General features: G+C 37.8%; 1 protein-coding gene and 1 pseudogene across 5 annotated transcripts in view; both read left to right on the top strand.

Moving 5' to 3' along the window:
• Positions 1 to 25,895, top strand: part of FSIP1 (fibrous sheath interacting protein 1) — a 227,216-nt gene that overhangs the window by 125,548 nt on the left and 75,773 nt on the right. The gene's annotated exons all lie outside the window — the stretch shown is intronic.
• Positions 7,384 to 8,227, top strand: LOC138844666 (protein MAK16 homolog pseudogene; annotated as a pseudogene).

Here is a 25,895-nt window from a genome sequence, read left to right as displayed (position 1 = left end):
AGCCAGAATTTCAGTGTTAATCAGGGCGGACATTAGTGTCCTCATACCAGTTTGCCAGGGCAACAGGTCAGACAAATGTACAAGGCCTTACAATGTTGTTCCAGATCTGTTTGGTTTCTAAGCTGAGTTTAAGGTATTCAGGGTTCCTGGTTGCTTAAAACTTTCATCTTTTTGATTTTTTAAATTAATGTAAGTGGGGCTGGCACTATGGCACAGCGGGTTAAAGCTCTGGCCTGAAGCACTGGCATCCCATATGGGCTCCGGTTCTAGTCCCAGTTGTTCCTCTTCTGATCCAGCTCTCTGCCATGGCCTGGGATAGCAGTAGAGGATGGCCCAAGTCCTTGGGCCCCTGCACTAGTGTGGGAGATGGGGAAGAAGCTCCTGGATCCTGGCTTCGGATTGGCGCAGCTCCAGCTGTCGTGGTCATCTGGGGAGAGAACCATCAGATGGAAGACCTTTCTCACTGTTTCTACCTCTCTCTGTAACTCTGTCTTTCAAATAAATAAAATAAATCTTTAAAAAAATTAATGTAAGTTGTCTAAGCACAGAACCTTCTAAAACCTCATGAAAAGCAATCTAGCATATTTTAAATAACAACAAGAAAAACAAATTTAAAGACATTGAACAGCATAGCCTGGCTGAAGAATGACCCTATTAACCTATTTGGACAGTTGAACATTCAGACAAGATCCACTCTTGCTTTTGAATTCTGTTCTGAGACCTTTATATTGAGGAGGCTTTTTCTAGATTAATAATAATTGTAATAAAAAGGTTAACAGCTGTGAAACATTATCTAAAGAATCAAAAAACTGAAACCCTGTGATTGCTTCTCTGAGAATTAAGTCTCTCTGGTTCAGTTTTCACAACTTTTGTGGCTGGGTGTGGACAGATTATACAGGGAGGCAAACTCAGGCTGTGTGAGTACAGATTGCTTTCCTATAGCAATGGAACGTTTCCAATGAGGAGGCCATTAGTCTGAGACAGTTATCGTCTTTAGACAGTGATAACATCCAACATCATTAAACAAGGAAAATCTCATGCCATTGATAGTAATCGACAGTGACATATTATTTTTAGAAAGTAGAATTTGGAAAAACACTGTTTTCTGGTATTTATTATTTTAAAATATTTTAGGGTATTTTTATAAAGTGTGCTTCTGGATATGAATGCTTCTATATTTCAGGAAATATTCACTAATATTTACCTTTCCAATGAGATATTTTACTTTCATGGCTATTTTTAAAGCATGTGCTCACTTTGGTGGAGTTGCTCTTGTGGTGTTTAAACTGTGTTTGCATATTTTCCTTAACTTTGTGAATGTCTCGTTTCTGACTTCTAAGACTAAATACCAAAAGCCTTTTTGTGATTGTTGAATAGTTTATAAATAGAACATACACAGGAATAGAGTATGCTTATTAACTGAATTCATTTGTATAATACTAAGTTCTGTTAGTCAAAAATGTTTTCTAAGTATCAATATTGTATCATGTTCCTGGTATACAACATTGAATAAGACCCAGTCCCTGCTCTCAACTCACAGTCTTGTTGGGGACACACAAATACATGATGAAACTCAAACCTGTGCTTTCCAGAAATGTGTGATTTACATGTCACTAACATTGTAAAAATACACAGGTAGTTTAAGAATGTGTATATGTGTTCTTTTGAAATTAGGGCATCATGGAACACTTTTTAGAAAATAAAAAAAAAAATTCAACTTTTTCTTATCTGAGACAGTGAATCAGTTTCAATAGCCTCATTTCTGTAACAAAGCGTTTATCCAGATTTGCATTGTGTTCTCATTTCTATAGTCTTATGGAGGCTTTTTTTAAAGAAAGCTTTTATTTAATAAATATAAATTTCATAGGTACAGCTTTTGGAATATAATGGTTCTTCTCCCCATACCTGCCCTCCCACGCCCACCCCCATCCTACCTCCTACTCCCTCTCCCATCCCATTCTTCATTAAGATTCATTTTCAATTATCTTTATATACAGAAGATCAACTCTAGACTAAGTAAAGATTTCAACAGTTTGCACCCACAAAGATACACAAAGTATAAAGTACTGTTTGAAGACTAGTTTGACTTAATTCTCATAGTACAACTCATTAAGGACAGAGGTCCCACATGGGGTGCAAGTGCATAGTGCCTTCTGTTGTTGATGTAACAATTGACACTCTTTATTTATGACATCAGTGATCACCCGAGGCTCTTGTCATGAGCTGCCAAGGCTATGAAAGCCTCTTGAGTTCACAAACTCCATCATTATTTAGACAAGGCCATAATCAAAGTGGAAGTTCTCTCCTCCCTTCAGAGAAAGGTACCTTCTTGGATGGTCCCTTCTTTTATGGATTTTTTTTAACCCTATCCTCCTAGTGTGGTGATAACTTTATGCTACTAACAGAACACTATTCTGACACTTTGAATAGTTAATAAAGAGTACTAATGTTTAAAGATATTGTATTACTCTTTTCTTCTCCTTTTCAAAGGCAAACAACTCTTTATATGTACTTTTTATACATATGGATAAGTCATGTAAGGATGCAACTTAAATATTTACAGTAGTGAAAACTCATGGTAATTCTATTATATTTAATTGGCATATTGTCCTATACCTACTAAGCACTGCCTTAATTAAAAATTCAGGACAAAAATAGATTTTCCAGTTTTCAAGACAGATTGATTGGCTGCATACACCTATTGAACAGCTGGTGACCAAAGACAATTATTTGTCAACAGAACACACTAATGGCATTTAGGGAGGGACAAACCACATTTTGGCTGTTATCTGAGAATTGGAAAGGCAAATATGGCTTTAGCACAGAGCACAGCATGGAGCTGTATTCCCATGTCCAGAACACACAGTCTTTGGGAATAATTATACTATTCACTGCTCAATAGGTTTCCCACATGTGAAGGCTGCCAAGCTCCTCTGGCTTCTAAATTAGGAGCTAAAGGGATTTCCTTTCTGGACTCAGAAATGATCTTTGAGCAAATGTATGACCTTCTGCATTCACTCCAAAATGGTCACAGATGGACACTGTACTGAGTGTGGAAGATAAATTATGTGACTGAGCTCTTTTCCAGGCTGTGCTTTTTCAGGATAATATGCCCAATATATTTCTGGTCCACCAAAGTTTCTCAAGGCTGACTGAGTGTATGACATTCATCTTTATAAGCAGGCAAATCATTCTGATAAATAATGAGAGATGGTATAACATCTATCACTGTGACTTCTCTTTGTATTTCATTTGATATTGATGAATGCATAATTTTATTTATCAAGTGAAATAGGTAGATTGAATATTACACCATAGGAATTCTGGAGGTTTGTATTTTAAGGGTAATTTTTTAGTGACATAGGGCAAGTTTCATTATTATTTTGATTTCTGATTTAATATGTCCTTAGATTTTATATTTGAGTTTATATTTGATAAAAAGTATCTTGATATTGGTTATCTTTTGTTACTTAATTTTTAGTCCATATTATGTTGCTTAAATGTGACTATTTTTGCATGCAGCAGTCTTTTTGAGGGCCATGTAACATTTCATAGTGGGAATATACCTCAGTTTATTTCTGCATTTCCTCACACAGATATTTGTGTAATTTGCAGACTGTTTTATCATGATATTGTGGCCATGAACATTCCGCTATAGGTGCACAAGAGTTTCAGTTTCTTTCAATTCTTATTGTCATATGTATTTTCCTCTTCCTTTTTAAAAATGTCAATTCAGGTCTTTTGCTCAGATTTTTTTTTTTGGTTGAACTTTTTTTACTATTGTCAGAGCTCTTTATATATTCTTGATACTAATCCTTTTGTGATTATAAGGAAGGCAGATATTCTCTGTATGTTTGTAACTTGTCTTTTCACTTTCCCTAAGGTTACTTTTGATGATCAAATGTCCTTGCTTTTACCACAAACTGATAAATATTTTATTTTTAAATGAACACTTCTGTGTCTTAAAAAATCATTTTATAGTGAGGTCAGAAAGAATGTTTAAAAAGCATTTTCCACTAAAAATTTTAAAGTTTTGCTTCTGATATCTTTAAGTCCTTGATACATCTGGAGCTAATTTTTTATTATGTAAAATAGGAGGTTGGTTTTTATTTTTGTCACATAAATTCACCACTCCCATCATATATTAAAGCTACATTCATGGGTGGGATTTTTTCCTCAGCTGTCTTCTGTTCTAATGGTCATGATGTCTGTGCTTGTCTAGAATTGTGTTGTCTTAGTGACCTTCAGGGGAAGTCCCGAGTTCCAAGAGTACAGCTTCCCTCCTTGCTCTTCTCTTTCAGAAGGTCCCAGCTGTTCTCTCATGTTGGTTTCTAAATCATCTTCTCAAGTTCCATGAACAGCCCTCTTAGGATTTGGATTAGAATTGTATAGAATTTTTTTTTAAGATTTATTTTATTTATTTGAAAGTCAGAGTTACTAAGACACACACACACATACACATACAAAGAGAGAAAGAGAGAGAGAGAGAACGAGTGAGCTGGGCCCGGCTGGTGCCAGAAGCTTCTTCTTGATCTCCCACATGAGTGCAGGAGCCCAAGCACTTGGGCTATCCTCCGTTGCTTCCCCAGGTGCACTAGCAGGGAGCTGGATTGGAAGTGGAGCAGTGGGACTTGAACTGGCACCTATTTTAGATGCCAGTGTCACAGGTGGTGGCTTTACCAGCTATGGCACAACACTGGCCCTGTTCAGAATTTTCAAAATAGGCTAATTTGGAGAGAATATGATCTTTATGATATTAGATCATCTTAATATAAATCTAGTTTATCTCTTTATTTGGGTATCATTTAATGTCTCCTAATAAAGTTTTAAAAGTTTTTCATTTAAATTTTGCATCTCTTTTGTAAAAATATTTATTCCTAGTTACTTGATATTTTGATGCTGTTATAAGTCACATGATTAAATGATATGTTCTTGCTATTTTTTGCTTGTATGTAAATTTGTGATTAATTTTTATATCCAGTGTTCATCTTGTGCCTAATCAGCTTTCTAAATATTCCTTTTCAAAAATAATAATTTACTGGTATATTCTTTTTTTAAATTTTTTTAAATTTTTTTTATTTTTTTATTATTATTTTTTTTTTGACAGGCAGAGTGGACAGTGAGAGAGAGAGACAGAGAGAAAGGTCTTCCTTTGCTGTTGGTTCACCCTCCAATGGCTGCCGCGGCCGGCGCACGCGCTGATCCGATGGCAGGAGCCAGGAGCCAGGTGCTTTTCCTGGTCTCCCATGGGGTGCAGGGCCCAAGCACTTGGGCCATCCTCCACTGCACTCCCTGGCCACAGCAGAGAGCTGGCCTGGAAGAGGGGCAACCGGGACAGAATCCGGCGCCCCAACCGGGACTAGAACCCGGTGTGCCGGCGCCGCTAGGCGGAGGATTAGCCTAGTGAGCCGCGGCGCCGGCCTACTGGTATATTCTTTTGAACCTTCTGCATTATCATAGTTGACATTTTTATTTCTTCCTTTCCATTCCTTTTGCCTTTTTTGTTTTGTTTTTAGTACTGTTTAGAAACTCCATGATAAAATTATATACAAATAGTGATAATGGGAAAATTTTATTGGTTTTGATTTTAAAGATGGTGCTTTCAGTATTTCCCATTAAGTATATGTTTTTATAGATTAAAAATGATTAAATGAGGTCGAGGTGTTGTACTGCAGGTTAGGCCATGGCTTGGGACACCTGCATCCCAAATCTGAGTTCCTGCGATTCAGGCCTGCCTCTGTTTACAATTCAGCTTCCTGCTAATGTGCCCGGGAGTCATCAGACAATGGCCTAAGAACTTGTTTTCTGCCACTTGTGGGAGAGCGGGTTGGAGTTCCTGGTCCTTAGCTTCAACCTGGCCCAGCCCTGGCTGTTGCAGGCATTTGGGGGAATGAATGAGTGGATGGAAGATCTCTCTTTGTGTCTCCCCTTCTCTCTTTATTATTTACCTTTAAAATAAATTAATAAGTAAATCTTAAAAAATATAATAGGGCTAAGAATGTTCCCTTCTCTCTGCTTAATATACCAAGAATTTTTAAATCAGGGATTTACATAAAATTTTATTGAATGCCTTTTCTGAATCTATTGATATGACATACTTTTTCTCCTTTAAACTCCTAATACATTGGAATAAAAAATAACTAAAAAGCAATATGATTTTAAGATCAATAAATATAATAAAATTATATATTAAGAACAAATTGATCATAAGTATATAATTCCAGAAGCAGTTAATGCAAATGGGATGGAGGAAAACATTTGGTAGATAAAAATTGCTGTCAGTGTTCTAGTTCTTGGGTCAGGTGGGTTCATGAGAGTGTTTTATGTTATCTAAAGCATACAAATATAAGCATAAAACATACATGATCAGATGCAAAAGTAGGTCAGGGACCATTAAGGTGAGATAAGCACATGTGCTAATAACTAAGAATTATGATTAATGTAATTCTGTGGTTAAAAGAAGAAATTTCATTTTGCTTTTGTAAGACTGTGTTGTATTTGTTCTTAGGTTGGTAAGATGAGTCTTTTAAAAAAGCCTGTATTTGCTCTTCATTGTCATTGATTAGGTTCCTCATTTTTAGAGATCTTTTTGTTTGTTGTGAGACTAGATGCCATGGCTCACATGTGCATTAGGGTCTGCATATCCTGGGAGTGAAAATTTCCATGATTATCTCATGTTCTTAGTTGTTTAATTCTACAATTGCTGGGACTAATGGCCCACATTTTGGGTTGACACATTGTGTGGAATGGTCTATAGTATATAGAAGGCCTCTTTTTTTCCTTACTTGGGCTGCAACACTTTTTTATTGAATGTGCCATGAATTTCCATCATGCTTCATCCCATCCATCTCATCCCATCATGTACTGCTGATGTATGAGACTAGTAGCTAGTGAGGAGGACATTTGGAACATATTATACTGGTTATGAGCAACTGGAATATACTGGGATTTGCAGTGTTGCTCTCATTGCCAGCTATGTGTTCTCTAGAAATTTTAATAACCACTCTAAACACCAGTTATCTGAAAAATCTGTAGGACCTTTTCTCTGACATCATTTTGAATGTTAAACTATATCTATTATTACTATGATTATTATGTCACCATCATACATAATTAAAATGCTACTATTAGAGAAGAGAAAGGGAGCCAGGGCTGTGCTGTAGTGGGTAAAGCCACTGCCTGTAGTGCTGGCATGCCATATGGGTACTGGTTTGAGTTCCTGCTGCTCCACTTGCAATCTCTGCAATGGCCTGGGAAAGCAGAAGACAGCACAATTCCTTGGGATCCTGCACTCACATGGGAGACCTGGAAGAAGGTCCTGGTTCCTGGCTTCCAATTGGCGCAGCTCTGGCGGTTGCAGCCATCTGGGAGTGAACCAGCGGATGGAAGACCTCTCTCTTTCTCTTTGCCTCTCCTTCTCTCTGTGTGTAACTCTGACTTTCAAGTAAAATAAATAAATCTTAAAAAAAATAAGAGAAAGGACAATGCTACTTGTAGTGAAGGTGACAGAATGAGTAGCTTTTCTAGGAGTATTTGGGAATGGACCTGGCTTAGTAAAAACAATGAGAAAGCTCTGAAGGAAGTAGGTGAAAATCTTATTTACTGACCCTGTTCATTTGACATAAATGTAAGCAGAGATTTCACCAAGATAACCCAGTTTCTAGTTTGAATTAAAACAGTTACAGTGAAGTGACAAAGGAAACTTGTCCTTTGAGGAAGAAGGTGGAGTGTGGGGAGAGAAGATGCGAGGAAAAGGCTTCAAGAGCTGCTCAGCTGGACAGTGCTATTGAACAGGAGTTCTGGGAAGACTGAGACAAGACCCAAACCGTGTCATCTACAACTTCCCCATTCGCGCATTTGACAAGGTCCTGAACAACAGGGGGCGGAGAGTGGCTCTTCAAATGCTGAGGAAAAGGATGATGATGAAGGTGTGGGAAAAGAGAATTAGCGGAAGAGGAAGAGGTGGATGAGAGTGACCTAAGTGATTGTGAGGATGTGGATAAACTGGGTGCCTCCAATGGTGACCAGGATAGTACATCCTTCAGTGAAGAGGAGGAAAAGGCCCTTAATGCGAAACACAAAGGCAAAACAAAATGAGCCTATGTGGAGACAGATTATGAGCAGCAAACAAGGCCAAAACCACCTGATTTTCATCAGACAGTTCCAAACAGGAATGAACATGTTGAGCTGCTTTTATCTTAAACACACTCTTCCAGGCTTTGCTCTTTCATATTATATTTAACACAATATTTGTGCTTTTAATGTTTTATTGCTTCATCTGGAGTGAGTGGAGGGTGCCTTAATTTATGAACAGAGTACTTCCATAGCATATGTGTTGAAGTAACAGTTTAAGCCCATGAAGCTTAACAGATCAGTTCTTGAAGCTGTGAGTGTAAATAGATCTCTAAATGTTAAATGCTAAGTTCCTCGCTGTCTCTTTTTCTTCCCAAACTTCATTAGGAAAAGCAGAACTTCCATTTTTTTCCTGTTGTCTTTTCCCTGCTCCTCTGAGGATAGAGGCAAGAAAAAAGGAAAAAAGAAGCTCTAACTTACAGTATTTCATGTAAAAATACATTTTCCTTAAATGACTCCATTCATATCATTCATATCCTTATGTGTGCTGGAAAGCAAATCATTTCTGCCTCGAGTGTAAATCTTTCTTGAGTGCCATTGTCAGGAGACAATGTCAGGAGACGATTGTCAGGAGACAATGTCAGGAGACAATGTCAGGAGACGATTGTCAGGAGACAATGTCAGGAGACGATTGTCAGGAGACAATGTCAGGAGACGATTGTCAGGAGACAATGTCAGGAGACAATGTCAGGAGATGATTGTCAGGAGACAATGTCAGGAGACGATTGTCAGGAGACAATGTCAGGAGATGATTGTCAGGAGACAATGTCAGGAGATGATTGTCAGGAGACAATGTCAGGAGACAATGTCAGGAGACGATTGTCAGGAGACAATGTCAGGAGACAATGTCAGGAGACAATGTCAGGAGATGATTGTCAGGAGATGATTGTCAGGAGACAATGTCAGGAGACAATGTCAGGAGACGATTGTCAGGAGACAATGTCAGGAGACAATGTCAGGAGACAATGTCAGGAGACGATTGTCAGGAGACAATGTCAGGAGACGATTGTCAGGAGACGATTGTCAGGAGACAATGTCAGGAGACAATGTCAGGAGACGATTGTCAGGAGACAATGTCAGGAGACGATTGTCAGGAGACAATGTCAGGAGACGATTGTCAGGAGACAATGTCAGGAGACAATGTCAGGAGACGATTGTCAGGAGACAATGTCAGGAGACAATGTCAGGAGATGATTGTCAGGAGACAATGTCAGGAGACGATTGTCAGGAGACAATGTCAGGAGACGATTGTCAGGAGACAATGTCAGGAGATGATTGTCAGGAGACAATGTCAGGAGACAATGTCAGGAGACAATGTCAGGAGACGATTGTCAGGAGACAATGTCAGGAGATGATTGTCAGGAGACAATGTCAGGAGACAATGTCAGGAGACAATGTCAGGAGACGATTGTCAGGAGACAATGTCAGGAGACAATGTCAGGAGACAATGTCAGGAGATGATTGTCAGGAGATGATTGTCAGGAGACAATGTCAGGAGACAATGTCAGGAGACGATTGTCAGGAGACAATGTCAGGAGACAATGTCAGGAGACAATGTCAGGAGACGATTGTCAGGAGACGATTGTCAGGAGACAATGTCAGGAGACAATGTCAGGAGACGATTGTCAGGAGACAATGTCAGGAGACAATTGTCAGGAGACAATGTCAGGAGACGATTGTCAGGAGACAATGTCAGGAGACAATGTCAGGAGACGATTGTCAGGAGACAATGTCAGGAGACAATGTCAGGAGATGATTGTCAGGAGACAATGTCAGGAGACGATTGTCAGGAGACAATGTCAGGAGACGATTGTCAGGAGACAATGTCAGGAGATGATTGTCAGGAGACAATGTCAGGAGACAATGTCAGGAGACAATGTCAGGAGACGATTGTCAGGAGACAATGTCAGGAGACAATGTCAGGAGACAATGTCAGGAGACAATGTCAGGAGATGATTGTCAGGAGATGATTGTCAGGAGACAATGTCAGGAGACAATGTCAGGAGACGATTGTCAGGAGACAATGTCAGGAGATACTTCAGAAGCCAGCTGCGCTTTTCTGAGACTGTTCACCACCTTGCTATGGTCATGGCTTTGGAAAATTTTGGCCAGGAAACCATGAAACATGAAACCGAACAGGGTTTGATTTGTTGTTGTTGTTGTTGTTGTTATTTTTACTTGGCTGTTGTTACACCTATCCTTTACCTTGGATTCTTTATTCTTGGTTTTGTTCTCAGAGAGGGAAAGTGTAGATGACAGTAGGTTGGAACAGGTGTTAACACCTAGAGGTGTCCTGCCGACTCAGGAAACCCTTTCATGCCAGTCAAAGCAAAGCGAGTTGGATCTAAGGCTTAACTACCCAAGATTAAAGAGTTAAGAGGAAATAGTTTGAGTAAACTATTAAAACAACAACAAAAAAATAACAACTGCTGATGAGGATGTGAAAAAAGGGGAACTCTTATACATTGTTGATGGGATCGCAAATTAGTAAAGCCACCGTGAAAAACGATATGGAGATTGCTTAAAAAAAAAAAAAAAAGAGAGAGAAAAGGAACTGCCATTTGATCCAGCAGTCCACAACTGGGTATATTTGCAAGAGACATGAAATCATCATCAAAGTAATACCTGCACCACCATGTTTATTGCAGCATTATTCACAGTTGCTACACTTGTAATCAGCCAAGGTGTCCATCAGCTGATGACTGGATAAAGAAAAGGTGGTCTGTATACATGGTGGAATATTGTTGAACTGTAAAAAATGAAATCCTGTCATTTACAGCAAAATGGATAGAACTGGAGGACATGGTATTAAGTGAAATAAGCCAGACACCAAAAGACATGTATATTTAAAAAGAAAAAAATAGTCAACCTGCACATTGTTCACTTTGGATAAGGAATGTTTAGATGTGTTGCTTTCATGGCTCTATTTTTAAGTCAGAAAACTAGAAGATTTATAAAAACCTTTGCAAAATATCTGTAGCGTGTTGAAATAAAGTGAGAGCTTAATAAAAATATGCATTAATGCAGGAATCTACTGCCCTCACTCTAAGCACAAGAGATCTCTGTTGAAACTTGGGAAAAATAAACTTACTCCATTGGCTTTTATGGGGGTGGCACAAAAATTCAGTGGTTGTGCCCAGGAGGAGGGTAGTAGCATAGAATGAAAACAGCCTTCAAGTTCTTAAAACACAACCAAATTAAACATTAACATAGTCTTTATAGAATGATTCCCTGATTCCTTCATTCTACACAGGCAGTTGATTTTTTGAAAAAGAAATTCAACTTAGAAAGGTAGTGTACATTTCTACTTTTATCAGGTATTTAATTTGTCATCATTAGCTGAAGTTAAAGGAATAAAAATTTCTGTTTAAACTTTTCCCAGGACATCAAAAAAGACACAGAAGTTTTAGGGGAGGTTTTAGGGGAGAATTGTTAAATTGTATTTTGTACCCTTTTGCTAGTTCCCTACCTTAATCCAGTTAATATAAAATGTTAAAAAAAAAACAATTACCATTCATCTTTCAACTTGATGAACAAGCATTTTCATTGCAAATGAACGATATCCTGTAAATGATTAAACACTAATAAAAACAGGAATCAACCTGACTTGTTTCAACACCTTTATGTCTCTGCAGGAGATGACATTTTTCTGTCAGTTTGACACATGCTATTTTTTCAGCCTCTCTTTTGTTTGAGTAGTGTAGATTTTCATTTGGTTTTGAATTCAGTGAAGAATATGACTGAATTCTAAAGGTGAAAAATAATATCATACTTTTCAGACTGTTTGTAAAAATGCTGTAAAAGTTTGTGACTCTCCAGAGTTTCACTGGCATCCCTCAACATCCAGTGTTTACAGCGGTTTTAAGCTATTGGTAACATTTGAATAACTTGCAGTGTAACATGGCAGTCTTGTTAGGTTTGCTGTTTAAGCAGCCTTGGAAAGATAACAGTTGACCAAATAGTAACAGCTTTATCTGCCTATAAAAGAAGCTGGTTTCAGCAGAATTCTTCTGGACACTAGTAGCCAAGTAAGAATTACAAATCTTTAGATTCTTTGAGTTTGCTCCTCTTTGAGTTTATTTTCTGTCCATAAGTGTGGGGGTCTTTTGGCAGAGTTTGTTTCCTGAGTTCTTGTTTCTGTTCATCGAACAAAATAATTACTATTAGAATAGATTTGCTCACCCTGACAAGTCTAGGTGCAGAATGGGTGCCCAATAAATAATATTTGAATGAATAAGTGCTGTACACTGAATAAAGGAACCTTTTTGTCTCTCTGCATGTCTAATTCAGTGGTTGTGTATTTAGGGATTTTGAGTGAACATTTGTCTTCACATCACAGCTATCCATGGAATATCTTAAAAATGAGCCCTACCTGGATGGTTTAAAATTCCAGACTTTAAAAATTGCCTCCAGATTCAGATAAAAGTAAATTTGAGCCATTGGCTATAAGCAAGAAAGGAAATATATTAATTTCTCGTTTGTAGGAGGGTTGGGAAAAAGACTTTCCCAGAATGAACGTGATTAAACTCTGGTGGGAGAAATAAGTTACGTAATTCTAACTGCATAAAGCTTGGCACTCACTCATGAGTGCATCTACTCTCCTTTGTTGGTTTTATATACATGCTGATGGCTTGGCTGGCAAAAATGCTGATTGTTAAGTTATAGAACCAGCTTTGTGTAACACATTGCAGACTAGACTGAAAATGCCTTGCTTATTGTATTGATTTTTATACTCTTTTACATCAGATAATTATATGTGTACAATAAGAATTGTTCTGTTGATGTTACTATTTTTTTTTACTTCAGAATTTATTTTTTTGTAGATATAGCTAAAAGTGTGTGGTCTATAAAAGTAGAATTATGGGTCCCTTGAAAGATAACCCAAAATAGTCTATTACAATAAGAGTACAAATTTTCTTGCTATTTTTGAAGTATACTTTTTATATTATATGATATGTTATAAAAAGGGAAATGTTCACTCTAAATATATGATCACAGAATTAGAAATGCAGAGAGCAGAGTTTGAAAAATGGTTACAAGAGTATTGTCTTTATAACATAGTTGATCTCTACCATGTAGTGGTGCTATAACATTGTCACTGCAGTGGCACTGTAATTATATATGCCACTTCAGTTTTATCCTTTTATTTTCAGCTTTATAACTTTCTCCCTCAGTTTGAGTTTTCAAACTTGGCATATAATTAAATTAAGATTTTTTTTTTGAAAGTACAAGCTAGGACTTCACTTACTTAAAGTATGAAATGAAGTTGTACTTCAGATCAAGTTACTCAATAAGCCAGATCTTGACATTTCAAATGTATAGTTATGCTTCATGTTGACTAACTGTAGTTAATATCTCAAAGGTAAGTAAGTACCATAGAGTGTGGCAGTTGGGGTTCTCTAGAAGCAGTGCTGAGATGGAGTTTGGGATGCAGAATGTTTGTTGAGAATCATCACTAGGGAGGAAGCAAGTGTGGGCTGAGGTTGCTGCTGAACTGATGTGAAGGCATGGCGAGCCTCTGCAGAAGCAGCGGGGAACTCTGGAAGCAGGGCTGCCGGCCTCTGTCAGCAGACTTGGTCCATCTCTCTCTCCTCTGTTCAGTCACTGAGTGCAGACTGTCCAGGAAAATGTGTGGCCTCAGGCAAGTGGCTGTTTGCAGCCAAGACTGGCCTAGAAGTTGCTGCCTGCTGCAGGCTGCCTGCTGTCACCTTCCCTCTAGTTGGGCAGAAAGTTCTTTCTTGAAGGGATACTACCTCTCTGTGTCATCCACGTAGGCCTCTCATAATTAGCATTAGCAATAATACTATGTCCTTACCTCATTATTTCATCTGATTAGTGAAAACACTTTAAGTGAAATGGTATGCTTAAGATATTGTGGTTAATTACTGGGCAAAGCCAAAAAGAAAAACTTGTGTTCTACTCCTTGATTCTGGCAAACTGACACCATGCTATGATGCACAAATTATTTTATTTTTAGGTTGTGGTCAAATATACAAGGGATAGTCAAAATATTCATGGAAAACATATATTATGAAAAAACTATACTTGGATTTAAATTTCTTTTGAATGAAAATAAACTATTTTAATTCCATTTCTCCAAGAGCTCTTTGAAGAACCCTCATATGAGAGGAGAAGGAATCATAGCCACTCAAGAACTAGTCTGATAAAGCAGAAAAGAAAGATTTAGATTCCAGCTGATCTGGTTCCCAGTTCATGTTTTTTTTCTGGCTCTATAACCGGATACGTCACTTGGTCACTCTGATCTTCAGGGTCCTGATGTGTCCGTAAAAGGAATGAAGTTGATGTGTTGAATAAATAACAATAGATATATGAAAAAATTTTTGGGATCACTAGCCATCAGGGAAATGCTAATCAAAATCGCGATGAGATATCACCTCATCCCTGTCAGAATGTCTAAAATCCAAAAGGTAGAGAGTCACTTTTACACTGTTGGTGGGAATGTAAATTAGTACAGCCACTGTGGAAAACAGTATAGAGATGTCTTAAAAAATCAGAAATAGACTTGCCGTATGATCCAGCAGTCCCACTATTGGGTTTAGACCCAAAAGACTTGAACATATTGTATCAAAGATGTGTGCATCACCATGTTTATAGCAGCACTGTTCACAATAGCCAAAATTTAGAATCAACCAAGATGTCCATCATCAGATGAATAGAAAAGATAAAGAAAATGAGACATATATATACAACAGAAGATTTTTCAGCTGTAATAAAGAATGGAATTGTACCATTTGCTTCAAGATGGATGTAAGTGGAGGGCATCATGTTGAGTGAAATAAGCTGGACACAGAAAAACAAATACTGCATGTTCTGCCTTATATGTGGGAGCTAAAGTTAAAAATGGAAAGAAAACAAAAGAGAAAGAAATGTTGGTTGAGAAATGAAGATGTTTGCCTCTGTTTCTCTCTTACTCCTATATTGTTTACATATTAGGAATTGATAGATTGTTAAATGAATTGATAGATTTTTCTGGAGGAGTTGCTTCTGCAATGTACATCTACTTCAGACAGGCATGGAGAGGGGACCTTAAAAAAGAGGCATGGAATGAAAAAGATTTGACTAACAAAGACTCATGGGATGCTTATTGTGGGCCAAGCCTGTTTTCAATTTTAGTGATATAGCTCATTAGAAGGTCAACGAAAGTACCAGATCTGAGATCTTTAAAGATTGCCTGCTTCTCTCTTTTCCTCTGCCATAGTCTTGCTTTTGGTTACCTACCCTAGGCAGACTGCCATAGGCTGGTAACTATTTTCAGCCTATCTAGGGTAGGTCACCTTAAACCCGTTCTTCGCTCTAAAGGGAATTCTGGTGAGGTTATTTTTGCTACTTTAGCAGAGCCCCAAATCTCTCACTGGCTTTCTGACTGGCTCTGCCTGTATTGATTCCTTATCTTGGAATTCCCTGTCCTTTTCCTTTTATACATGGTTAATTCCCACTTGGTATTAAACACTACAAAGTTCTTTAGGGAAAGCTTTTGTTGCTCTGTAGACTAGATAAGATCTATTTATTCTTCCCTGGGCTTCCTCCTAGAACATATCAAAGAATAATATTTTTATTTGGGTGATTATAGATTTCCTACCACAGACTGCAGCTCCACCAGTACAGAAACTCAGTCTGTTTCAAGTCAAGGTGGCCTAGTACAGTCCTGGCACAAAGTTGGGATTTGGTGAATTTTTCTGAGTGGAGGGAATTGAAAGATCACATTGGCCTCTCCTGAGCAGCCTGGGCCTCCCACCTCACTCCCTGGGCTCTGTAAGGATGGTCACAGACCAGTGCAAGTCCCATTTGCTTTAAGGTATGCATTTGCTACTGCAGAGACCAGGAAGTAAGCCTTGATTCTCATGTCTGCACTTAAAATAAATTCTTATCTGTGTCTAACCTTTGTACTTGTCATATTTCAGTATATATTATCATGTCATGTTAAAAAATCATGGTACTTAAAAAATCTTTTCTTTAATCAAGTCATTGAATTATGAAAAGTGATAATCTTTAGATATTATTGCTCAAATTAGTTTTTTTTTTTTTCCAGGGGGCAGTTTCTGGGGCGGTAGAAGGGGTATAAGAATCAGACACTTCATCATGTTTTGTCTAGAAAGCTTTCTCAATCTGTTGTTTTTGCTTGCACAGTAAGCTCATGGAAAGACAGCATCCAGTGTTTTGTGACAGAAAGGAGAAGCTGACAGGGGGATTAAAGATGGAACTGGAGAACAGAAATCTCTAGAGTTCACTTACAAGAGCAAATGTAAACCTCCTTGTAATAAGTACATTTCTTGGCTATTTAACGCTGGTACTTCTTCAAGGCTGTTCCATTTTAAAATGGGCATCTTCTGTTTTTATAGAAAGTCATGGAATGTCTGGAATTTTGCTTAGAAAAAGGAATCCTCATCCTGCTGTGAAGCAGTGAAGTTTTTGTTAGTTGTCTCAGACTTCAATTCTAAAGGCATCCTAAAAATGAGACATGATTGACTCTGAAGTTCAATATTGCACATTTAAGAAAACATGAAAACAGTTAGATGTGGACTGAGAAAATGAGAGGTGCAATGTCTATTTAATTGAAAAAAATTGTAAATTTATGTTTTGTTGACTTTGACAGTGTGATTTAATTGGCTGCTTCATGTTTTATTTTGAAATGATTTACTTTATAAAGCTTTCCATATAAATATTTTCACTTTAAATAAATTAAAACAATTGGTAGTTTAGTTTATTACCTCTGTTACGTTTTAGTAGTTCCTGTATGAATGCCAGAACAAATGACGAAAAAGCACTTCATGATTATTCATGCAAATAATAATATTAAAATCATAGTAAGAATGATGTTATTTAGAAACTTTTCTTGTATTTTTATATCACTATTAAAACTACTTATGTGATTTGCAGGCTTATAGATATTAATCTTTCCAAGTCTTGGCTATGGCATTCTGCCATATGAGAACTGGGATGGCTGAATTTTTAATCATACAATCAGAGGCTGATGCTATTTTTCAGTACGGGGCATCATCTTCATCTTCACAATTGGTAGTTTGGTTTAATCATTACAGTAACATAGATGACAGGTCAACAGAGTTGATTGCAGTTTCTTGCTTATCCCTTTCATGATTAACCAAAGGCTTCAAATTGCTGGACACTTCTTTTTTTAGTTTATTAGAGTTAATAACATGCGATATTCTAAGAGCCTCATTTTCCATATTGTGAATATAATTTCTCTAGGGAAATGCAAGAATTCAAGAAGAAAATGAAATTAGGTGTTTTTCTTGCATAATCATATCTTGTATGAAACCACATAGAAAAGTAGCTATTATAATCTGAGGGAATTTTTAAAAATTGGCTTTTGTTTAGCTCTCTGTGTGGTATGACTCAGATGAAAACACCTGTTCTTAGTAGTAGCCCAATCCACATTTTATTTAATATATTAACTACTTAATTGATTAATTTGTCAAATCTTTACTCTACTTTTACTAATGGGCAAAACAAAAGTGATGAACTGCCTTCATTATAACAAAAACCATGAATCCTAAGAATGTGGACTGATGGAAAATGAAGACTGTTTCTGGAGTCAGTGAGATAAAGGCTATTTAATTTTTTAAAAAGATTTATTTATTTATTTGAAAGTCAGAGTTACACAGAGAGAGGAGAGGCAGAGAGAGAGAGAGAGAGAAAGAGAGAGGAAGAGAGAGAAGTCTTTCATCCGATGGTTCACTCCCCAATTGGCTGCAACGGCCAGAGCTGTGCTAATCTGAAGCCAGGAGCCAGGAGCTTCTTCGGGTCTCCCATGTGGGTGCAAGGGCCAAAAAACTTGGGCCATTGTCTACTGCCTTCCCAGGCCATAGCAGAGAGCTGGATCAGAAGTGGAGCTGCCAGGTCTCGAACCAGGTCTTGGGATGCCTGTGCTTCAGGCCAGGGAGTTAACCCGCTGCACCACAGCGCTGGCCCAAGAATATTTAATTGACTTTGCCACCACAGCAATAGTCTGGTACCTTGGGAGGAAAAGTAGTTTTCTCATTATAGACTTAGACTGATTTTCCATCAAATTAAGTGATACTCTGCTTGTCTACTTCATGTCTACATGACTTCTGCAAATAAATAATTTTTTGTTATTTATTAAGAATGTATCTTATCTTGTATTTTTCTTGTATAAAATAGAGAATGAGATGGAAATTAATTCACAGAGCAGTTTGGACTTTTGTGTAGATTTAGTTAAAGAAATACTTACTGAACTCATTGAGACACTGACTGATTTAGAATTCAAGAAATTGTAGGCTGGCACTGTGGCGTCATAGGTTAAGTGTCCACCTGTGGCACTGGCATCCTATATGGGTGCTGGTTTGAGTCCCAGCTGCTACTCTTCAGATCCAGCTCATTGCTGATTGCTTGGGAAAGCAGTGGAAGATGATCAAAGTGCTTGGGCCCCTGCATCTGCATGGGAGACCCATTAGAAATTCCTGGCTCTTGGCTTTGGATCTGCCCAGCTCTGGCCCTTGAAGCCATTTGAGGAATGAACCAATGAATGGAGGATCTCTCTCTGTCTCTTCCTCTTTCTGTCTGTAAATCTGCCTCTCAAGTAAATAAATAAATATTTTAAAAAATTCAAGAAGTGGTAAATGAAGCAGTTTTTCTGCTTATGTTTCATTCATTTATTTTTTAATTTAACTAGTATATAAAGTTATGCATTTCTCTGGGGGTATTATGTGATATTTGTTACATGTATACATTGTATAATGTCCAACCATAATATATAGATTTATCCTTTCAAGCATTTAACATTTCTTTATGGTGAAAGCATCCAAAATGTTATCTTCTTTTATTTTTAAACAGACAAATGTACACTACCTTATCTATAGTCACTCTACTGTGCAACAGAACCCCAGAACTTCTATCAACAATAACTTCTATTAGTAATAACCTAGTACTTGTCAATCTTTCCCCACTTTTCCTTCCCCACTTCTGTCCCCAGCTTTGGTAACACAATTATATTTTTAACTTCTATGAGATCACCTGTGTTTTAGACCCAACATATGAGTGGGATTATGTGATATTTGTCTTTCTGTGTTTGGCTTATTTCGCTTGACATGTGATATTTGTCTTTCTGTGTTTGGCTTATTTCGCTTGTTGTGGATGACAAGATTTTATCCTTTTTATGACTGAGTAATATTCCATTGTATTCATATATCACATTTTCATTATCCATACATTTAGGATAAACACATAGGTCATTTCCTTTTCTTGACTGTTCTGAATAGTGGTGAAATAAATGTGGGAGTTCAGATGTCTCCTCAACAGATTGGTTTCATTTCCCTTGAATGTACCCAGGAGTGGCTTGCTGGATCATATGGTAGTTCTATTCTTAGTTTTTTGAGGAACTTCCATATTATTTTCCAACACTAATGTACTAATCTACATTCCAACAATGTGAAAAGATTTTCTTTTCCCCACATCCTGACCAACACTTGTTTTCTTTTGTCTTTTTGATACTAGCCAGTATTATTGGAGTGAAGTGATGTGTTGTGGTTTTAATTTGCATTTCCCTGATGTTAATGATGTTAAGCCTTTTACTGTAACTCTTGGTTATTTGTATGTTTTTCTTTGAGAAATGTCTGGATCTACTGCCCCCCCCCCCTTTTTTTTGACAGGCAGAGTGGACAGTGAGAGAGAGAGAGGCAGAGAGAAAGGTCTTCCTTTTTTTGCCATTGGTTCCACCCTCCAATGGCCCCCACGGCCGGCACGCTGCAGCCGGCGCATCACGCTCATCCAAAGCCAGGAGGCAGGTGCTTCTCCTGGTCTCCCATGTGGGTGCAGGGCCCAAGTACTTGGGCCATCCTCCACTGCCCTCCCTGGCCACAGCAGAGAGCTGGCCTGGAAGAGGGGCAACCGGGACAAGAACCCGGGGTGCCGGCGCTGCAAGGTGGAGGATTAGCCTATTGAGCCATGGCGCCGGCCTCTACTGCCCATTTTTAAATCAGATTATTATTATTATTGCTGTTGAATTTCTTAAATTTTCTGAATGTTAACTCCTTGTCAGATATATAGATTCAGATGTTATTTCATTTAATTGCTTCTTTTGTTGTACAGAGGTTCTTTCATTTGATGAAATCCTATTTATTTGTTTTTTTCTAACTTGGTTGGAGTTCTTACCATGAAGAGATACTGGATTTTATCAAATGACTTCTCTGTATCTATTGAGATGATCAATAAATGATTTTTGTCCTTCATTTTGTTGATGTGGTGTATCACCTGTATTGATTTGCCTGTGTTGAACCATCCTTGCATCATTGGGAGGAATCCCACTTGATCATAGTGAATGATATTTGAATGATATTTGTAATATGCTGTTGGATTCTATTTTTTAGTATTTTGTTGAGGAGTTATACATCAATGTTCACTGGGAATATTGACGTGTAGATTTTTTCTTTTATTGTGTAAGATATGGTTCTGGTATCAAGGAAATGCTAGCTTTATAGGATGAACTTGGAAAAATTTCCTAGTCTTGTATTTTTGGAAATAATTTAAGAAGGATTTGTGTTATTTTTTCTTTAAGTGTTTGGAAGAATCCAGCAATGAAGTCATCTGGTGCTGGGCTTTCCTCTGATAGGTTTGTTTGTTTATTTATTTATTATTAAAATATTTTATTTATTTATTTGAGAGGTAGAGTTATAGAAAGTGCGAGGGAGAGACAAGAGAGAAAGGTCTTTCATCTGCTGGTTCACTTCCCAAATGGCTGCAACAGCTGACACTGAATTGATCCGAAGCCAGGAGCCAGTAGCTTCCTCCAGGTCTCCAACATGGGTGCAGGGGCCTAAGCACTTGTGCCATCTTCTACTTCTTTCCCAGGCCACAGCAGAGAGCTGGACTGGAAGAAGAATAGCTGGGACTAGAACTGGTGCCCATATGGGATGCCAATGCTGCAGGCCGAGGATTAACCTACTGTGCCACAGTACCAGCCCCTGATGATAGATTTTAATTACTGCCAAACTTGCTACTCATCATTGGTCTGTTTAGATATTCTATTCCTCATGATTCAATCTGGATAAGGTGTGTAGGTCCTAAAATTTGTCCGTTTCTTCTAGGTTATTGAATTTTTGCCATGTAGTTGTTCATGGTAATTTCTTTTTTTTTTTTTTAAGATTTATTTATTTATTATTTGAAAGTCAGAGTTACACAGAGAGAGGAGAGGCAGAGAGAGAGAGAGAGAGAGAGAGATCTTCCATCTGATGGTTCATTCCTCAATTGGCCGCAATGGCCAGAGCTATGCTGATCTGAAGCCAGGAGCCAGGAGCTTCTCCCGGGTCTCCCATGCAGGTGCAGGGGCCCAAGCACTTGGGCCATCTTCTGCTGCTTTCCCAGACCATAGCAGAGAGCTGGATGAGAAGTGGAGCAGCCGGGTCTCAAACCGGCGCCCATATGGGATGCCAGCGCTTCAGGCCAGGGAGTTAACCCGCTGCGCCAGAGCGCTGCGCCCCGTGGTAATTTGTAACAATCCTTTGTATGCCTGTGATATCAGTTGTAAGTCTCCATTTTCATCTCTGATTCTATGTATAATTCAAATATAATGTAATTATATATAATATTATACATAATTCTATGTATAATTCAAATTCTCTTTTTCTTGGTTTGTTTAGCTAAAGGCCTGTCAATTTTTGTTGATCTTTTCAAAGAACCAGCTCTTCATTTCTTTGATTTTTTTTGTTTGTATTGTGTTTTTAGTCTACTATGTCATTTATTTGAGCTCTGGGTTTATTATTTCCTTCCTTTTACCAATTTTGGATTTGATTTTTCTTGTTTTTCTGGTTATTTGAGGTACAATGATAGGTTGTTCATTTGAAAAATTTTTTTTAATGTAGACATTGGTGGCTATAAGCTTCCCTTTTAGTACTGGTTTTGGTGTGTTGTATTTGCATTTTCATTAATTTCAAAAATTAAAAAATTTTCTCCTTGATTTCTTTCTTGATACATTAATTTCTCAGGAGTAAGTTATTTAATTTCCATGTATTTGTGTAATTTCCAAATACTGATTTCTAATTTTAGTGCGTTGTGGTCAGAAAAGATACTCAGTATGATTTCCATTCTTTTAAATTTGGTGAAACTTGTTTTGTGACCCATTTTATGATCCATCCTGGTGAACCTTCCATGTGATGTAGAGGACAATGTGTATTCTGCAGTTGTTGGATGCAGAGTTCTATAGCTGTCTATTAGTGTGCAATCTAGGGTGCTGTTTAACTCTGTTTCTTTGTTGTTTTTCAGTATAGTTGATCTGTCCATTTCTGAAAGTGGAGTGTTAAAGTCTCCTACTATTATTGTATTGGGTTCTGTCTTCCCTTAGGTCTTTCAATATTTACTTCACGTATTTGGGTGCTCCGATATTTGGTGTAAATATAAGTGTTATTTCCTCTTGTTGGATTGAGCCCTTTAATAACCATCCAGTGCCTCTCTCTCTCAATATCTCTTTGGTTCTATCTTTTTACTGCTTTTTACTTTAAAACTATTTTATCTGATAGAAGTATTGCTACTCCTGCTTTCTTTTGGGTTTTATGTGCATAGAATATCTTGCTCCATCATTTCACTTTCAGTATATATGTGCCAGTAGAGGGGGTTCACTACACAAATGGCTGTAATAGCCAGGGTTGGGCCAGGCTGAAGCCAGGAGTGAGTAACTCCATCTGAGTTTCCCATGTGGGTTGCCATCCCAGGCACATTGGCAGGAAGCTGGATCAGAACTGGAGCAGCTGAGACTCAAACTGGTACACTGAGTGGGATGCCAGTGTCACAAGAGGTGACTTAATCTGTTGCCCCCATTTGTGGTCACTCTTTCAATTCTTTATTGTAGCTCCTTTCTTTCTCCTTGTCTTGTAATCTTCATTTGTTGATAGGTTATTTTCTTTAGTGGTGTACTTTGATTCCTTGATATTATTTTTGCTAAGTCTGTTTGCTTTGTGCTCATCAGTAGTCTTACAAAAAACTTCGTGTGGGTATAACAAGCTATCTTGATGATAACAGCTTAACATTGATTATAATGGAGAGACGGACAAAGAGATAAGAAATCCTAATAAGGAACTCTATATTTTTGCTCCATTCTTCTCCGTATTTTGAATTTTGATGTTACATTTGACCTCTTTCAATATTGCCTATCTCAACATTTTAAGGTAGTGATTATAATTTTTGCCTTCATAGTAAACATAATTGCTTTACATGCCATTTTTATAGCACTAGAGTGTTCTGAATTTGTGTAGTTATTCTTACCAGTGAGTTTTCTACCTTCTGATATTTTCTTCTTACTTGTTAGTATCTCTCTCACTTTGAAAAATTCCCTTTAGCGTTTCTTTTAACATAAGCCTGGTGGTGATGAATTCTTTCACCTTTTTTTAGGGAATGTCTTTATCTTTTCCTGATATCTGAATTATGAGCCTAGGAGCAGAAACTGTAGTCTCAATTTAACTGATTTTTTTTTGCAGCAGGCCTGGCAATGGTAATTCAGTTCATTGGCTTTTTCCCAGGCAAGAGATGACTTTCCATGCCATTCTCTTTAGAAATTGAGGAGGGGTGAGAGACTCAGCTCTTTCTTTCTTACTTTTTCACTGTAGCTTTTCGGATGCTTGTAAGATGAGGCACTTGTCTCTCACCTGGCTTCTTAGCTGTTGTGAAGGCAACTTGCTGTGTGTATAGCTTTTTACTTTGGTGTCTGTGGGAAGGGTGATTGGCAGAGCATCTTATTCAGCCACCAATCCTGTAAAGTCAGTGTTTTCATTACTTTGTTTTACAGCGTGGAATGAGAATTGGAGTAAGGAAGAATATTTATAAAAATGTTCTTTCTGTGCAGTAGGAGTATAAATGTTATGGGAACCTCAAAGATATAGTGATTAATTTTCCCTGCATACAGTTGGTGTCATGCTAATTAATAATGCTGTCAGTGGGAGTGATGGAAGAAAGGATAGTTTAATAGAAGATGTGATTTTCAACAAAAATTCAAGGAATTATTATATATATAATTCAAGGAATTACTATATATATGTATATATATATGTGCATAATCAGAGCTGACATTCTAGTGTAAGAAACAACAACTTTTTTTTTAACTTTTATTTAATGAATATAAATTTCCAAAGTACAGCTTATGGACTACAATGGCTTTTCCCCCCCAATGACTTCCCTCCCACCCACAACCCTCCCATTTCCCACTCTCTCTCCCCTTCCATTCATATCAAGATTCATTTTCAATTTTCTTTATATACAGAAGATCAGTTTAGTATACATTAAGTAAAGATTTCAACAGTTTGCACCCACATAGAAACACAAAGTGAAAAATACTGTTTGAGTCCTCGTTATAGCATTAAATCACAATGTACAGCACATTAAGGACAGAGATCCTACATGAGGAGTACGTGCACAGTGACTCCTGTTGTTGACTTTACAAATTGACACTCTTGTTTATGGCGTCAGTAATCTCCCTAGGCTCTAGTCATGAGTTGCCAAGGCTATGGAAGCCTTTTGAGTTCACTGACTCTTATCTTATTTAGACAAGGTCATAGTCAAAGTGGAAGTTCTTTCCTCCCTTCAGAGAAAGGTACCTCCTTCTTTGAAAACCTGTTCTTTCCACTGGGATCTCACTCACAGAGATCTTTCATTTCAGTCTTTTTTTTTTTTTTTTTTTTTTTTTTTTTTTTTTTTTTTCCAGAGTGTCTTGGCTTTCCATGCCTGAAATACTCTCATGGGCTTTTCAGCCAGATGTGAATGCCTTAAGGGCTGATTCTGAGGCCAGAGTGCTGTTTAGGACATCCGCCATTCTATGAGTCTGCTGTGCATCTCGCTTCCCATGTTGGATCGTTCTCCCCTTTTTTATTCTATCAGTTAGTATTAGCAGACACTAGACTTGTTTATGTGATCCCTTTGACTCTTAGTCCTTTCATTATGATCAATTGTGAACAGAAATTGATCGCTTGGACTAGTGAGATGGCATTGGTACATGCCACTTTGATGGGATTGAATTGGAATCCCCTGGTAGAAACAGCAACATTTTAAAAATAGTATTTTTATAGGTAGGAGGAAGTAATTTGCAACCATCCCTGCATTTTCTCCCATTGGATGGGTCTTTTATGCTTTACAGAAGGTCAAAAGCACATAATGTTGATATTGGGGGTTGCTTAGCCTTTATTGGAGGAGGGAGAGAGGGAAGGTAGAAATTGAAGCCCTGAGGTTTGTAATTTGATGGTATGGATTGAGAGAACTCTTTTCTAAAGGCTTTTATTTTTCCAATAAAGTATGAATGAGGCCATCAACTGAGGTTGAGGTCAGGTGTGTGTGTTCTCGTGTAGGAGAAAAGAGCAGTATGAAATAGTTGCCTAAAGTGCACACTTAATGACAAATGCAGCAAGATTTCTGACCAGTGTTGAGTCTCCATTTGAGGTTGTATTCATGCACCCAAAATTAAATTAAATAAAATAAATGTTTGTTTATGTGACTTTATAGATATTTAGCTCCTTGGCTGAAGGTTGATTTTTAAGTTATTTATTTCTAAGACAAGAGAGAGAGGGAGAGACAGAGGTCTCCAATCTGCTCTCCAAATGCTCAAAACATCAGGGTTGGACTAGCCCAAAGCCAGGAGCTAGGAACTCAGTTCTGGTTTTCCGCTTAGGCGGGTGGCAGGGATGCAAGTACTTGAACCATCACCAGTTGCCTCCCAGGATATGCATTAGCAAGAAGCTAGAATTGGGAGTGGAGCCAGGACTCACAGCCAGGCACTCTGAGATGGCATG

The sequence above is a fragment of the Oryctolagus cuniculus genome, chromosome 12, assembly GCF_964237555.1.
Source record: "Oryctolagus cuniculus chromosome 12, mOryCun1.1, whole genome shotgun sequence".
NCBI classification, from domain to species: Eukaryota; Metazoa; Chordata; class Mammalia; order Lagomorpha; family Leporidae; genus Oryctolagus; species Oryctolagus cuniculus.
The sequence above is the reverse complement of the archived record's forward strand: the minus strand, read 5'-3'. Positions and strand labels throughout refer to the sequence as shown.